This window comes from Engystomops pustulosus, chromosome 1 (assembly GCF_040894005.1).
Source record: "Engystomops pustulosus chromosome 1, aEngPut4.maternal, whole genome shotgun sequence".
Classification (NCBI taxonomy): domain Eukaryota; kingdom Metazoa; phylum Chordata; class Amphibia; order Anura; family Leptodactylidae; genus Engystomops; species Engystomops pustulosus.
The window spans coordinates 135,778,969-135,795,932 of record NC_092411.1 but is presented as its reverse complement, the minus strand read 5'-3'; positions in this window follow the sequence as shown (position 1 = coordinate 135,795,932).

Here is a 16,964-nt window from a genome sequence, read left to right as displayed (position 1 = left end):
TTTTTCCGGCGTTTACCATGCGGGTCCAGTAATGATTCTGTTTTATTATACAGATTGTTAAGGACGCGGCAATATGAATGTATTTATTTTTTATTCATTCTAATGTGTAGTATTTTAGTATTTTTACATGTTTTTACTTTTCCATACTTGATGCTCTGATCGCTGGTTCAGGTTCAATACACTGCTCTACAATACTATTTTATTGTAGAGCAGTGTAAACTGTCTGAGCCGGTAAGCGGCACAGGGGATCCGATCCATAGCGGAAACACCCGAGCTGACTCTGATCGAGGGTGTTACAGCGCAGTGTCAGCTGTGATAGACATCTGACAGCCGCTGTTTCTGGTACCGGCTCTGTTCGTGAGACAGTGCCAGAAGCAGGATGTTATAGCACGTCCCTGTGCACTTAGCATCTAGCCGCGGGGACGTACTATAACGTCCTGGTGCGTCTGGGGGTTAAAAAAAGGAACAACATATCCAAACATCAAAGGAGATCATATATTCAGGTACATAATCTAGTAATGCTGAAGTTTGACGAGCTGTGATCTGGTGGAACCGGTTCAGGAAAAAGAAGTCAAGTAAAGTGTCCAACCTGCTCCAATTAAGAAGAACAATAGGGTGAATAGGGACGTGCCCCTTTTCAGTAACATGCTGTGTCCCTGTGTCTAGGATTGGGAGCTACCAAGACGATCCGCTCCAAGTTATTGGAATAGGTTGTTTTTTAAGACCAATTATATGAGCAAGTATAAGTGAGTTAATAATAATTATAACAAGAAACAATAAAATTGAAAACCTTCCCCCCTAGCGTGACAGTTTCAGTCTCCAGCACCCCTCCCTCCCATTACCCCAGGCCACCTTTGCTGAAAAATGGAATCCCCCCAACCCCTCTCTAATATCTTCGGTGCAATACCACTGCATATATATAAAGGATTGAACTAAGGCTATAGTTTTCTTCCTAATGGGGTGATAAACTATAAAGACTTTCCATTTAAAAAAAATGTTTTTGCCCCCCTTCTGTTTGTGATGCATTGTGTCTAATTTATTTGTGTTCAACAACAATTTCGGCTGTTCAGCCAGTTGCATGATATCAGTTGGTAGTGGGAGCAACCAGCTGTGGAAAATATGCAACTAGCAGGTTTATATTTGGAAGCTAACATTTTTGGAGGACTGTAACCCGAGCCCACCTGATTCATCTGGATCCTCCTCATCACACACTAGGTCATGGAAGAAACATTCATGTGGTAGGAAATGAAGCTTCACGTGCCACAATGTGTTAATATATCTACTCACAGATAGCCAAAAACTCTGTATCCCTGGACATTCCCATACCCTGTGCCGAAGATCAGTGTGATGTTGGTCAAGCATGTTGTAAGGCATTCTGGCTGGGACAGAGATGTGTTAAAGTTAAAACCACAGACTGCCCAGTGCATAAGTTTAAAGTATGTTTCACTTCTCACTGATGACCCTGGCTGTGTGTTTTGCTTCATTGTCATACTGGAAGACCTGATGAAAACCTATCTTCAATGCTATTACTGAGGAAAGGCCAAAATCACATGATACATAGCCACATCCTCACTTCAAAATGTTGTAGTTATCCTGTCCCCTTTGCAGAAAAGCACCCCCAATGTATGATTTTTACTTTACAATTGGGACGGCGTTCTTGTGGTTGTACTCATCCTTCCTCTTTCTCCAAACATGGCAAGTGGAGTTGATAGCAGAAAGTTCTATTTGGTCTCATTTGTCACGTTTTCAGATGCCATCTCTAGATTATCTTCTAGATGGTCATTGTCAAATTTCAAACGGGTCTGGGCATGTGCTTGTGCGAGCAGTGGGATCTCAACAAGTCCTGCAGGTTTTTACGCGGGTGTAGTGAATTACTTTTTGGTCATGTAGTTTTATTTCTCAGTCGATCAAAACCATTTTTCATTTATTTTTTAATACATATTTTTTTTTTTTAATTGTTTATGTATACAAAAGGTTTGTAGACCTTTTTCACTTTAAAGTATTTTCATTTTTTTTCCTCTGGTTTCAAGTGATCAGGGTAGATAAAGGAAAAGTTTAGAACAGTTTAGGAACAGTTTACTGCCATAAGCAGTATATTTTTATAAATTCCTTTATTTGCATTTTATTAACCCCTTAACGCTGAAGCCACTTTTCGCTTTGCTGACACGGTCCATTTTTTAAAATCTGACTTGTCTATTTAAGTGGTTATAACTTTGGAACGCTTTACATATCCAGTTGATTTTGAGGTTGTTTTTCATGACACATTGTACTTCATGTTGGTTGAGAAATTTTATCAATATGTTTAGTATTTATTTATGAAATGAATGGAAATTTGGCAAAAATTTTGAAAAAAACAATGTTTTCCAAATTCAAAATTTTCTACTTTTTGGAAAGTTGGTCATATCACTAAAATAACTTGATAACTAACATTTTCCATATGTCTGCTTTAACTTGGCATCATTTTTCAAACATCTTTTCCTTTATTTAGGATGTTAGGAGGCTTATAGGTGCAATTTTTCAGATTTTCACGAAAATCATCAAAACCTACTTTTGGAGGGTCAATTTAGTTAGAAGTGACTTTATATGGCCCACATTACAGAAAACCCCCACAAATGACAACATTTTAGAAACTACACCCCTCAAAATATTCAAAACAACCTTTGGGAATTTTGTTAACCCTTTGAGCGTTTCATGAGGATGAAAAATAAATGAAAGTGAAATTACAGAAATGTCATTTTATCTTATAATAGATTCATTGAACACTAAAATTTGCACCTTCACAATGGGTTAAAAAGGAAAATGCATTTGACAATGTTTAGTGCAATTCCTCCTGAGCATGCCAATGCCCATTTTGTCACTGTACCCTGCTGTACGGGCACAGGGGGGCACTTGGAATGGAAAGAGCGTTGTTTCGTTTTTGCAGGGCAAATATGGCTGAAAAAGTTTTCATGTGTCAGGATGCATTTGAAGAGCCCTAATGGTACCAAAACAGAGGAAAGCCCCAACAAGAGACACCATTTTGGAAAGTACAACCCTTCCAGAGTTTAGCAAGGTGTAATTTGTGTATTTGCCCCAACAGGGGTTTGATTCAATTAGGCCCCAAAAGGGAAAAAAGGTGACATTTTTCTCAAAAAAGTCACTTTTACCCCAAATTTTTGTAAGCCACAAGGGATAAAGGATGAAACAACCCCCATAAATGTGTAAAACTATTTCTCCTAAACACATAATTGCACCACTTGTGCATATAAAGTGTTGTATGGGTACACACTAGGGCTCAGAAGGGAAAGAGGGGCTTTGGCCTTTTAGAAGCCAGATTTGACAGACATCCTTTACATGTGTCAGGATGCATTTAGAGAGCCGTAGTGGTACCAAAACAGAGGGGAACCCCAACAACTATCACCATTTTGGAAAGCACACCCCTTTGAGAATTTAGCAAGGTGTAATATGTGTATTTTCTGCTACAGGTGTTTGCTTCAATTAGGTCCCTAAAAGGAAAAAGATGGAAATTTTCCCAAAAAAGTCACTTTTACGGCTAATTTTTGTATCCCATAAGGCATTAAAGATGAAACAACCCCAAAAAAAAGTGTACTAGCATTTCTCCCGAGTATAAAATTGCCCCACACATGCAAATAAAATATTGTATGGGTACGCAGTGAAGCTCAGAAGGGAAAGAGGGGCGTTGGCCTTTTAGAAGCCAAATTTGACAGACATCCTTTAGATGTGTCAGGATGCATTTAGAGAGCCGTAGCGATACCAAAACAAAGGGGAACCCCAACAAGTATCACCATTTTGGAAAGCACACCCCTTTGAGAATTTAGCAAGGTGTAATATGTGTATTTGTCCATAAAGGTGTTTGATTTAATTAGGACTTACCGTAAATTGGAAAAAGGTTAACATTTTCCTATAAAGGTCATTTTACCCCTAATTTTTTATAGCCACAAGGGATAAAAAAAATGTAATAACCCCCCAAAATGTGTAAACCTATTTCTCTCAAGTGTAGAAGTACCCAAAATGTGTATATAAAATGTTGTATGGGCGCACTCTAGAAGGAAAGAGAGATGTTTGCCTTTTAGAAGCCAAATTTGAAAGAAATGTTTGACATGCATTTGGAGAACCCTAGTGGTATAAAACAGATAAGAATCCGAAAAGAGACCCTCATTTTTGAAAGCACACCCCTTGGAGAATTTTGCAATGTGTAATATATGTATTTGCCCCTACAGGTGAATGATCCAATTAGGCCCTAAAAATTAAAAAGTTGAAAATTTTCCTATAAATTTCACTTTTACCCCTAATATTTGTAAACCACATGGGATAATATATTAAATAACCCCAAAAAAGGTGTGAAACTATTTCTCACGAGTGTAGAAGTCCCCTACATGTGCATATAAAATGCTTTATGGACGCACAGTAGAGGAAAAGAGGGATTTTTTTCTTTAAGAGGCCAAATTTGACAGAAATCCTTCACATGTGTCAGGATTTGGAGAGCCCTTGTGGTACCAAAACAGAGGAAAACCCAAAAAGTTACCCTAATTGTTGAATGTACACCCCTTGGGGAATATAGCAAGGTGTAATATGTGGTGTAGTGTAATACACGTGGTGAAATGAGCATTTTGAACATATAGGGGGTTTCCAAATATGATGTGCAATGGAGTCCAAGATGGAAATTGCAATTATTTCTGGAAAGTTATGTGGTGCTTATTATGGGGCGCCCGTTATGTTGTGCCTGTTATGTGGCGCCCATTATGTGATCCTCAGTTTGTGCCACTGTAAATGTCAGCTCTCGGATTAGGAAGCCATATTTCCTGATGTGAGAAAGACCCAACATGCGATCCTAAACTCTAGCCAGAAAATCCAGCAGGGCTTTGGAATGATAAAGCACTTGGAATATAAATAAATAATAATAATAATAAATAAATAAATAACTTGGAGAATTATAAAGGATCTGCTAACAAATCCAGAGACTTAGAGGGAAAATAGAAGACCTAAATAAAAAACATAAAACCCACAAGTGCCTGTAGTTTGCAAACTACATCCCGCAATGAAATAATGGAGGCCTATAGGGAGCAAAGTGACCTAACAGTTGTTACAATTATTCATTTTACCAAAATGAATTCACAACAGGTTGGGCGTGAATTGTGAATGTGTGGAAAGAGGTGGAATATACCAAGGGACCAACTAAACTTTTGTCACTGTGGAGTTGTCACAGGTCTCTTAGTAGTATATAGTGTCCATCCTAACTCCTCTTTTGGAACAAAAGAGAAGCAGCAGAATTCACCGGAAAAATGCTGTCCTGGCAAAACACAGGAACATCTAAACCAGAGGTAGTGGGGCCCCCGTCCTTCTTGTCCCAATATTAGTTTCCTAATATCTTCCTCTTGAAAACTGAGAAATGATACGACAGGACTTGCACATTGGAACAGCTCATAAGAGTTGTACAGCATAATCTGTACTATGTACACAGCCAGCGCTTTGTTTTTTGTAGGGCAATTATTGCCAAGGGTTGCTCTTATTCACCCTAGCGATGCCCATTGTGACGAATATTGCTGCTTTTGGCTGGACCAAATTGACCAGCCAACAGCGGCACACATGGACAGAGGGGGGCAACAAAACCCCTCTGGACGGCAAGGAAAAATTGGTGGCTGTCAGGAACAGTCGCCACCCTGCCCTGATCACTTTGTCTACAGACATGGTGATCGGTATTACTGACGTCATAAGTAAATTCGCTGCTATTGGCTGGTCTGAATTGATGAGCCAATAGCAGCGATCATGAACTGGGGGGGTGGGAGGGGACGTAACCCTTCTGGTCCATGGGGCAGGATGGATGGCTGTCAGGAACAGCCGCCATCTTGCCCCGATCACTGTGTCTGAACCGTGTTGGAAAGTCACTACCCGCCGCATCGTTCTATGACACCGCGCGTTGGGAATAGACTATACAATCTTTATTTATTTTTTAAGCAATTTAGGAAAATAAGGGCTTATTTTTTGTGAGACAAGATGCACTGTAAAAAAAACCTTCATTTTAGTGGGTTTTTAGCTTATTGAAGCAACTTTATTAACTCTTCACGTGTGGAGGAAAATAAAATCATCAATTCTTGTTTTGGATTTTTAGCATTTTTTGGGGGGGGTGTTCACTATAGCATAACAATAATATATTATCTTTATTCTACGGATCACTACGATTATGGTGATACCTCATTTATATAGTTTTGTTTATATTTGTCCAATTTTATTGAAGGAAAACTATAGTATTTTTTGGTTGACGGAGCTGGTTGTAAGTAGAGATGAGCGAGCACTAAAATGCTCGGGTACTCGTTATTCGAGACGAACTTTTCCCGATGCTCGAGTGCTCGTTTCGAGTAACGAGCCCCATTGAAGTCAATGGGAGACTCGAGCATTTTTCAAGGGGACCAAGGCTCTGCACAGGGAAGCTTGGCCAAACACCTGGGAACCTCAGAAAAGGATGGAAACACCACGGAAATGGACAGGAAACAGCAGGGGCAGCATGCATGGATGCCTCTGAGGCTGCTTAAATGCACCATTATGCCAAAATTATGGGCAACAGCATGGCCATGACAGAGTGACAGAATGAAGCTAGATAGCATCTAAAACATCCAATAATTGACCCTGACACTATAGGGGACGGCATGCAGAGGCAGCGGCAGCAGCGGAAGGCTAGAGAGTGGCATGGCGACATACCCTAAATGGACTCAGGCTTCAAAACAATGGGTAGCAGAGAGGAACCAAAGGAGGTGAGCAAGAAGCGCTCAAATAATATCGGTACATGATAAAAGTTTGCCAGTATATTTTGTGGATTACACAGCAGGGTGGCGACAAAGTTAACATGGAAGCCATGAAAACAATCCAAAATTCTGCCTGACACAGCTCGTTTGATAAGGGGACGATGTATGGAGGCAGTGAACTAGTAGTAGATTAAAGGTGCTGCAGTTAAAAATATGTTAGTTGTTTCTTGGCATGGAGCTGGCGCTCCGCTGCCAGGCGAGCTTTCGCCAATCCAAGCCCCTGTCTCTAGGCTACTCCCCAAACAGCACTTCTAAGAACCTTTTGTATAAGATCAAGTGTAGTAGCGTTCTTATAAGTTTAGGATATGGCGGGTGAGGGGAATGTAAACATCTGCGCAAGAAGCGCTGAAATAATATCCGTAAATGGCAAAAGTTTGCCAGTATATTTTGTGGATTACACAGCAGGGTGGCGACAAAGTTAACAAGTTTGTTGTGGAAGCCATGAAAACAACCCAAAATTCTGCCTGACACAGCACGTTTGATAAGGCGGGCATGTATGGAGGCAGTGAACTAGTAGTAGATTAAAGGTGCTGCAGTTAAAACTATGTTAGTTGGTTCTTGGCATGGAGCTGGCGCTCCGCTGCCAGGCGAGCTTTCGCCAATCCAAGCCCCTGTCTCTAGGCTACTCCCCAAACAGCACTTCTAAGAACCTTTTGTATAAGATCAAGTGTAGTAGCGTTCTTATAAGTTTGGGATATGGCGGGTGAGGGGAATGTAAACAGATGCGCAAGAAGCGCTGAAATAATATCCGTAAATGGTAAAAGTTTGCCAGTGTATTTTGTGGATAACACAGCAGGGTGGCGACAAAGTTAACAACTTTGATGTGGAATCCATGAAAACAACCCAAATTTCGGCCTGACAAACCTCGTTTGATAAAGGGACGATGTATGGAGGCAGCTATATGGACGACTTTTGGAGGTAGCAATGGAGACAACGTGTGGAGGCTGCTATGGAGACAATTCAATTTGGATAGTGCCTGTATGTGGCAGTCCAAAAAATTTTTCAAACCAGAGGAGCAGGTAGGTGGCCCTCCAGAAAAATGGAATAGATTGAGTGCCTGTATGTGGCAGTCCAAAAAAGTTTTTAAACCAGAGGAGCAGGTAGGTGGCCCTCCAGAAAAATGGAATAGATTGAGTGCCTGTATGTGGCAGTCCAAAAAAGTTTTCAAACCAGAGGAGCAGGTAGGTGGCCCTCCAGAAAAATTGAATAGATTGAGTGCCTGTATGTGGCAGTCCAAAAAAGTTTTCAAACCAGAGGAGCAGGTAGGTGGCCCTCCAGAAAAATGGAATAGATTGAGTGCCTGTATGTGGCAGTCCAAAAAATTTTTCAAACCAGAGGAGCAGGTAGGTGGAGCTCCAGAAAAATTGAATAGATTGAGTGCCTGTATGTGGCACTCCCAAAAATTGTTTAAAACAGAGGACCGGTCGGTGGCCCTCCAGAAAAATTAAATGCATAAAGTACTATAGGTAGAGCCAGTGGGCCCTGTCAAAAAATAGCCAGTTTCCTCTGCTTTACTGTACAAAGAGCAGGAGAAGGAGGAAAATGAGGAGGAGGAGGAGTGGATAAATTATTCAGGTTGAGCTTCCTTCACCTGCTGGAGATTGGAAATTAGGAGAAATCCATGCTTTATTCATCTTGATAAGCGTCAGCCTGTCAGCGCTGTCAGTCGACAGGCGTGTACGCTTATCGGTGATGATGCCACCAGCTGCACTGAAAACCCGCTCGGACAAGACGCTAGCGGCAGGGCAGGCAAGAACCTCCAAGGCGTACAGCGCCAGTTCGTGCCACATGTCCAGCTTTGAAACCCAGTAGTTGTAGGGAGCTGTGTGATCATTTAGGACGATGGTATGGTCAGCTACGTACTCCCTCACCATCTTTCTGTAAAGATCAGCCCTACTCTGCCGAGACTGGGGACAGGTGACAGTGTCTTGCTGGGGTGACATAAAGCTGGCAAAAGCCTTGTAAAGCGTACCCTTGCCACTGCTGGACAAGCTGCCTGCTCGCCTACTCTCCCTCGCTACTTGTCCCGCAGAACTACGCACTCTGCCGCTAGCGCTGTCAGAAGGGAAATACTGTTTCAGCTTGTGCACCAGGGCCTGCTGGTATTCATGCATTCTCACACTCCTTTCCTCTCCAGGGATGAGAGTGGAAAGATTTTGCTTGTACCGTGGGTCCAGGAGAGTGAACACCCAGTAATCGGTGCTGGAATAAATTCTTTGAACGCGAGGGTCACGGGATAGGCAGCCTAGCATGAAATCTGCCATATGCGCCAGAGTACCAACGCGTAAGAATTCGCTCCCCTCACTGGCCTGACTGTCCATTTCCTCCTCCTCCAACTCCTCCAATTCCTCTTCTTCTGCCCATACACGCTCAACAGTGAAGGACTCAACAATGGTCCCCTCTTGTGTCTCGCCAACATTCTCCTCCTCTTCCTCCTCATCCTCCTCCACCTCCACCTCCTCCGATATGCGCTGAGAAACAGACCTAAGGGTGCTTTGGCTATCAACAAGGGAATCTTCTTCCCCCGTCTCTTGTGAGGAGCGCAAAGCTTCCGACTTCATGCTGACCAGAGAGTTTTTCAACAGGCCAAGCAGCGGGATGGTGAGGCTGATGATGGCGGCATCGCCACTGACCATCTGTGTTGACTCCTCAAAGTTACTCAGCACCTGACAGATATCAGACATCCACGTCCACTCCTCATTGTAGACTTGAGGAAGCTGACTGACCTGACTACCAGTTCTGGTGGAAGTTGACATCTGGCAGTCTACAATCGCTCGGCGCTGCTGGTAAACTCTGGATAACATGGTCAGTGTTGAATTCCACCTCGTGGGCACGTCGCACAACAGTCGGTGAGCGGGCAGTTGGAGGCGGCGCTGCGCTGCCCTGAGAGTGGCAGCATCTGTGCTGGACTTCCTGAAATGCGCACAGATGCGGCGCACCTTCGTGAGCAAATCAGACAGATTGGGGTATGTCTTGAGGAAACGCTGAACTATCAGATTTAACACATGGGCCAGGCATGGCACATGTGTCAGTCTGCCGAGTTGCAGAGCCGCCACCAGGTTACGGCCGTTGTCACACACAACCATGCCTGGCTTCAGGTTCAGCGGTGCCAGCCACAGATCAGTCTGCGCCGTGATGCCCTGTAATAGTTCTTGGGCGGTGTGCCTTTTATCGCCTAGACTCAGCAGTTTGAGCACCGCCTGCTGTCGCTTAGCGACGGCACTGCTGCTGTGCCTAGAGCTACCGACTGATGGCGCCATGCCCACGGATGGTCGTTCGGAGGAGGAGGTGGAGGAGGGGTGGGAGGAGGAGGAGGCATAGTAGGCCTGAAACACCTGGACCGAGGTAGGCCCCGCAATCCTCGGCGTCGGCAGTATATGACCAGCCGCAGGGTCAGACTCGGTCCCAGCCTCCACCAAGTTAACCCAATGTGCCGTCAGAGATATATAGTGGCCCTGCCCGGCAGCACTCGTCCACGTGTCCGTGGTCAGGTGGACCTTGTCAGAAACGGCGTTGGTCAGGGCACGGATTATGTTGTCTGACACGTGCTGGTGCAGGGCTGGGACGGCACATCGGGAAAAGTAGTGGCGGCTGGGGACCGAATACCGAGGGGCGGCCGCCGCCATGAGGCTGCGAAAGGCCTCGGTCTCTACTAGCCTATAGGGCAGCATCTCCAGGCTTAGCAATCTGGAGATGTGCACATTAAGGGCTTGGGCGTGCGGGTGGGTTGCACTATATTTGCGTTTCCGCTCCAGCGTCTGGGGTATGGAGAGCTGAACGCTGGTGGATGCTGTGGAGGATCGTGGAGGCGACGATGGGGTTTTTGTGGCAGGGTCCTGGGCAGGGGGCTGACTATCAGCTGACACAGGGGAAGGAGCAGTGGTGTGCACGGCCGGAGGTGAACGCGCTTGTTGCCACTGAGTGGGGTGTTTAGCATTCATATGCCTGCGCATACTGGTGGTAGTTAAGCTAGTAGTGGTGGAACCCCTGCTGATCCTGGTTTGGCAAATGTGGCACACCACAGTCCGTCGGTCATCCGGTGTTTCCTTAAAGAACCTCCAGACTTCTGAAAATCTAGCCCTCGCCGCAGGAGCCCTTGCCACGGGAGCTTCACTAGTTGACACATTTGGCGCTGATGCACCAGCTCTGGCCCTGCCTCTCCGTCTGGCCCCACCACTGCCTCTTCCAATCTGTTCTGGTCGAGGACTCTCCTCCGTCTCAGAAGCACTGTGTTCACCCGGCCTCTCAACCCAGCTTGGGTCTGTCACCTCATCATCCTCCGATCCCTCAGTCTGCTCCCCCCTCGGACTTCCTGCCCTGACAACAACTTCCCCACTGTCTGACAACCGTGTCTCCTCATCGTCGGACACCTCTTTACACACTTCTTCCACTACGTCAACAAGGTCATCATCACCCACAGACTGCGACTGGTGGAAAACCTGGGCATCGGAAAATTGCTCATCAGCAACCGGACAAGTGGTTTGTGACTGTGGGAATGGTCCAGAAAACAGTTCCTCAGAGTATGCCAGTTCAAATGGCAAATTTTGCTGGGAGGGGGCAGACTGGGGGGGAGGAGGCTGAGGTGCAGGAGCTGGAGGAGTGCCGATTTCGGTGACATGGGTGGACTGCGTGGAAGACTGACTGGTGGACAAATTGCTCGAAGCATTGTCGGCAATCCACGACATCACCTGTTCGCACTGTTCTGGCCTCAACAGTGCTCTACCACGATTCCCAGTAACTTCAGACATGAACCTAGTGAGTGTAGCTCTGCGGCGTTCCCCTGCTCCCTCATAAGCAGGTGGTGTCTCACCCCGCCCAGGACCACGGCCTCTGACCCCTGCAGTAGTTGGACGCCCACGTCCCCGCCCTCGTCCTCTACCCCTAGCCCTCGGGTTAAACATTTTGAAAATGAGAGTTATAACTTGAATTTTTTTTTTAACTTTTTTTTTTTTTTTTGTGTTTTTTAGTTTTTAAAACCAAACGATGCTATCCTATTGCTATGGCTATTTTATAGCCAAGTATGAAAGCACACTGCTATGCCAGATGAGATGACGCTGAGTTATGAAAAAAATAAACGTAAAATAAAAAAGGAAATGGCAGACTGTGCCTAATTGAAATACAACCCCGGGCCCTAATAAATTTTCCCACTTCGGTCTTTGCGATGGATATGTGCGTCACTAAAACACAGTGGTCGCAAGTCTGACTCCAAATTGCTCACAATTTACTAGTAGATGCACTGCAACAACTACAGCCACCAGCAGATCAACCAGAAATCAAATATATATAACGCTACTGTAGGCGTAATTAAGCCGTTTGTATTCTCCTATGGCTATTTTCTAGCCAAGTATTACAGCACACTACTATGCCAGATGAGATGACGCTGAGTTATGAAAAAAATAAACGTAAAATAAAAAAGGAAATGGCAGACTGTGCCTAATTGAAATACAACCCCGGGCCCTAATAAATTTTCCCACTTCGGTCTTTGCGATGGATATGTGCGTCACTAAAACACAGTGGTCGCAAGTCTGACTCCAAATTGCTCACAATTTACTAGTAGATGCACTGCAACAACTACAGCCACCAGCAGATCAACCAGAAATCAAATATATATAACGCTACTGTAGGCGTAATTAAGCCGTTTGTATTCTCCTATGGCTATTTTCTAGCCAAGTATTACAGCACACTACTATGCCAGATGAGATGATGCTGAGTTATGAAAAAAATAAACGTAAAATAAAAAAGGAAATGGCAGACTGTGCCTAATTGAAATACAACCCCGGGCCCTAATAAATTTTCCCACTTCGGTCTTTGCGATGGATATGTGCGTCACTAAAACACAGTGGTCGCAAGTCTGACTCCAAATTGCTCACAATTTACTAGTAGATGCACTGCAACAACTACAGCCACCAGCAGATCAACCAGAAATCAAATATATATAACGCTACTGTAGGCGTAATTAAGCCGTTTGTATTCTCCTATGGCTATTTTCTAGCCAAGTATTACAGCACACTACTATGCCAGATGAGATGATGCTGAGTTATGAAAAAAATAAACGTAAAATAAAAAAGGAAATGGCAGACTGTGCCTAATTGAAATACAACCCCGGGCCCTAATAAATTTTCCCACTTCGGTCTTTGCGATGGATATGTGCGTCACTAAAACACAGTGGTCGCAAGTCTGACTCCAAATTGCTCACAATTTACTAGTAGATGCACTGCAACAACTACAGCCACCAGCAGATCAACCAGAAATCAAATATATATAACGCTACTGTAGGCGTAATTAAGCCGTTTGTATTCTCCTATGGCTATTTTCTAGCCAAGTATTACAGCATACTACTATGCCAGATGAGATGACGCTGAGTTATGAAAAAAATAAACGTAAAATAAAAAAGGAAATGGCAGACTGTGCCTAATTGAAATACAACCCCGGGCCCTAATAAATTTTCCCACTTCGGTCTTTGCGATGGATATGTGCGTCACTAAAACACAGTGGTCGCAAGTCTGACTCCAAATTGCTCACAATTTACTAGTAGATGCACTGCAACAACTACAGCCACCAGCAGATCAACCAGAAATCAAATATATATAACGCTACTGTAGGCGTAATTAAGCCGTTTGTATTCTCCTATGGCTATTTTCTAGCCAAGTATTACAGCACACTACTATGCCAGATGAGATGATGCTGAGTTATGAAAAAAATAAACGTAAAATAAAAAAGGAAATGGCAGACTGTGCCTAATTGAAATACAACCCCGGGCCCTAATAAATTTTCCCACTTCGGTCTTTGCGATGGATATGTGCGTCACTAAAACACAGTGGTCGCAAGTCTGACTCCAAATTGCTCACAATTTACTAGTAGATGCACTGCAACAACTACAGCCACCAGCAGATCAACCAGAAATCAAATATATATAACGCTACTGTAGGCGTAATTAAGCCGTTTGTATTCTCCTATGGCTATTTTCTAGCCAAGTATTACAGCACACTACTATGCCAGATGAGATGACGCTGAGTTATGAAAAAAATAAACGTAAAATAAAAAAGGAAATGGCAGACTGTGCCTAATTGAAATACAACCCCGGGCCCTAATAAATTTTCCCACTTTGGTCTTTGCGATGGATATGTGCGTCACTAAAACACAGTGGTCGCAAGTCTGACTCCAAATTGCTCACAATTTACTAGTAGATGCACTGCAACAACTACAGCCACCAGCAGATCAACCAGAAATCAAATATATATAACGCTACTGTAGGCGTAATTAAGCCGTTTGTATTCTCCTATGGCTATTTTCTAGCCAAGTATTACAGCACACTACTATGCCAGATGAGATGATGCTGAGTTATGAAAAAAATAAACGTAAAATAAAAAAGGAAATGGCAGACTGTGCCTAATTGAAATACAACCCCGGGCCCTAATAAATTTTCCCACTTCGGTCTTTGCGATGGATATGTGCGTCACTAAAACACAGTGGTCGCAAGTCTGACTCCAAATTGCTCACAATTTACTAGTAGATGCACTGCAACAACTACAGCCACCAGCAGATCAACCAGAAATCAAATATATATTACGCTACTGTAGGCGTAATTAAGCCGTTTGTATTCTCCTATGGCTATTTTCTAGCCAAGTATTACAGCACACTACTATGCCAGATGAGATGACGCTGAGTTATGAAAAAAATAAACGTAAAATAAAAAAGGAAATGGCAGACTGTGCCTAATTGAAATACAACCCCGGGCCCTAATAAATTTTCCCACTTTGGTCTTTGCGATGGATATGTGCGTCAATAAAACACAGTGGTCGCAAGTCTGACTCCAAATTGCTCACAATTTACTAGTAGATGCACTGCAACAACTACAGCCACCAGCAGATCAACCAGAAATCAAATATATATAACGCTACTGTAGGCGTAATTAAGCCGTTTGTATTCTCCTATGGCTATTTTCTAGCCAAGTATTACAGCACACTACTATGCCAGATGAGATGATGCTGAGTTATGAAAAAAATAAACGTAAAATAAAAAAGGAAATGGCAGACTGTGCCTAATTGAAATACAACCCCGGGCCCTAATAAATTTTCCCACTTCGGTCTTTGCGATGGATATGTGCGTCACTAAAACACAGTGGTCGCAAGTCTGACTCCAAATTGCTCACAATTTACTAGTAGATGCACTGCAACAACTACAGCCACCAGCAGATCAACCAGAAATCAAATATATATAACGCTACTGTAGGCGTAATTAAGCCGTTTGTATTCTCCTATGGCTATTTTCTAGCCAAGTATTACAGCACACTACTATGCCAGATGAGATGACGCTGAGTTATGAAAAAAATAAACGTAAAATAAAAAAGGAAATGGCAGACTGTGCCTAATTGAAATACAACCCCGGGCCCTAATAAATTTTCCCACTTTGGTCTTTGCGATGGATATGTGCGTCACTAAAACACAGTGGTCGCAAGTCTGACTCCAAATTGCTCACAATTTACTAGTAGATGCACTGCAACAACTACAGCCACCAGCAGATCAACCAGAAATCAAATATATATAACGCTACTGTAGGCGTAATTAAGCCGTTTGTATTCTCCTATGGCTATTTTCTAGCCAAGTATTACAGCACACTACTATGCCAGATGAGATGACGCTGAGTTATGAAAAAAATAAACGTAAAATAAAAAAGGAAATGGCAGACTGTGCCTAATTGAAATACAACCCCGGGCCCTAATAAATTTTCCCACTTCGGTCTTTGCGATGGATATGTGCGTCACTAAAACACAGTGGTCGCAAGTCTGACTCCAAATTGCTCACAATTTACTAGTAGATGCACTGCAACAACTACAGCCACCAGCAGATCAACCAGAAATCAAATATATATAACGCTACTGTAGGCGTAATTAAGCCGTTTGTATTCTCCTATGGCTATTTTCTAGCCAAGTATTACAGCACACTACTATGCCAGATGAGATGACGCTGAGTTATGAAAAAAATAAACGTAAAATAAAAAAGGAAATGGCAGACTGTGCCTAATTGAAATACAACCCCGGGCCCTAATAAATTTTCCCACTTCGGTCTTTGCGATGGATATGTGCGTCACTAAAACACAGTGGTCGCAAGTCTGACTCCAAATTGCTCACAATTTACTAGTAGATGCACTGCAACAACTACAGCCACCAGCAGATCAACCAGAAATCAAATATATATAACGCTACTGTAGGCGTAAGTAAGACGTTTGTATTCTCCTATGGCTATTTTCTAGCCAAGTATTACAGCACACTACTATGCCAGATGAGATGACGCTGAGTTATGAAAAAAATAAACGTAAAATAAAAAAGGAAATGGCAGACTGTGCCTAATTGAAATACAACCCCGGGCCCTAATAAATTTTCCCACTTCGGTCTTTGCGATGGATATGTGCGTCACTAAAACACAGTGGTCGCAAGTCTGACTCCAAATTGCTCACAATTTACTAGTAGATGCACTGCAACAACTACAGCCACCAGCAGATCAACCAGAAATCAAATATATATAACGCTACTGTAGGCGTAAGTAAGACGTTTGTATTCTCCTATGGCTATTTTCTAGCCAAGTATTACAGCACACTACTATGCAAGATGAGATGACACTGAGTTATTAAAACAATAAACGTAAACTAAAAAGAAACTGGCAGACTGTGCCTAATTCTACTCAAACCCCTAATAAATTTTCCCACTTTGGTGTTTGAGGTGGATATGTGTGTCACTAAGAGCTAAACACAACGGTAGCAAGTCCCCCTGCAAATTCCTCGCAATATGGTACTAGCTGCAAATAATAAAAAAAAAAAATTAGAACATTATTGTAGCCCTAAGAAGGGCTGTTGGGTTCTTTTAGAATCACTCCTGCCTAACAGTAAGCTAATAGAACACCCTAACGCTTTCCCTGACCAGCAGCAGCTCTCTCCCTAGCGGCATCCAGACAGAGAATGATCCGAACAGCGCGGGCAGCGGCTAGTCTATCCCAGGGTCACCTGATCTGGCCAGCCAACCACTGCTATCTACGTGTAAGGGTACCACGTCATGCTGGGTGGAGTGCAGAGTCTCCTGGCTTGTGATTGGCTCTGTTTCTGGCCGCCAAAAAGCAAAACGGCGGGAGCTGCCATTTTCTCGAGCGGGCAAAATACTCGTCCGAGCAA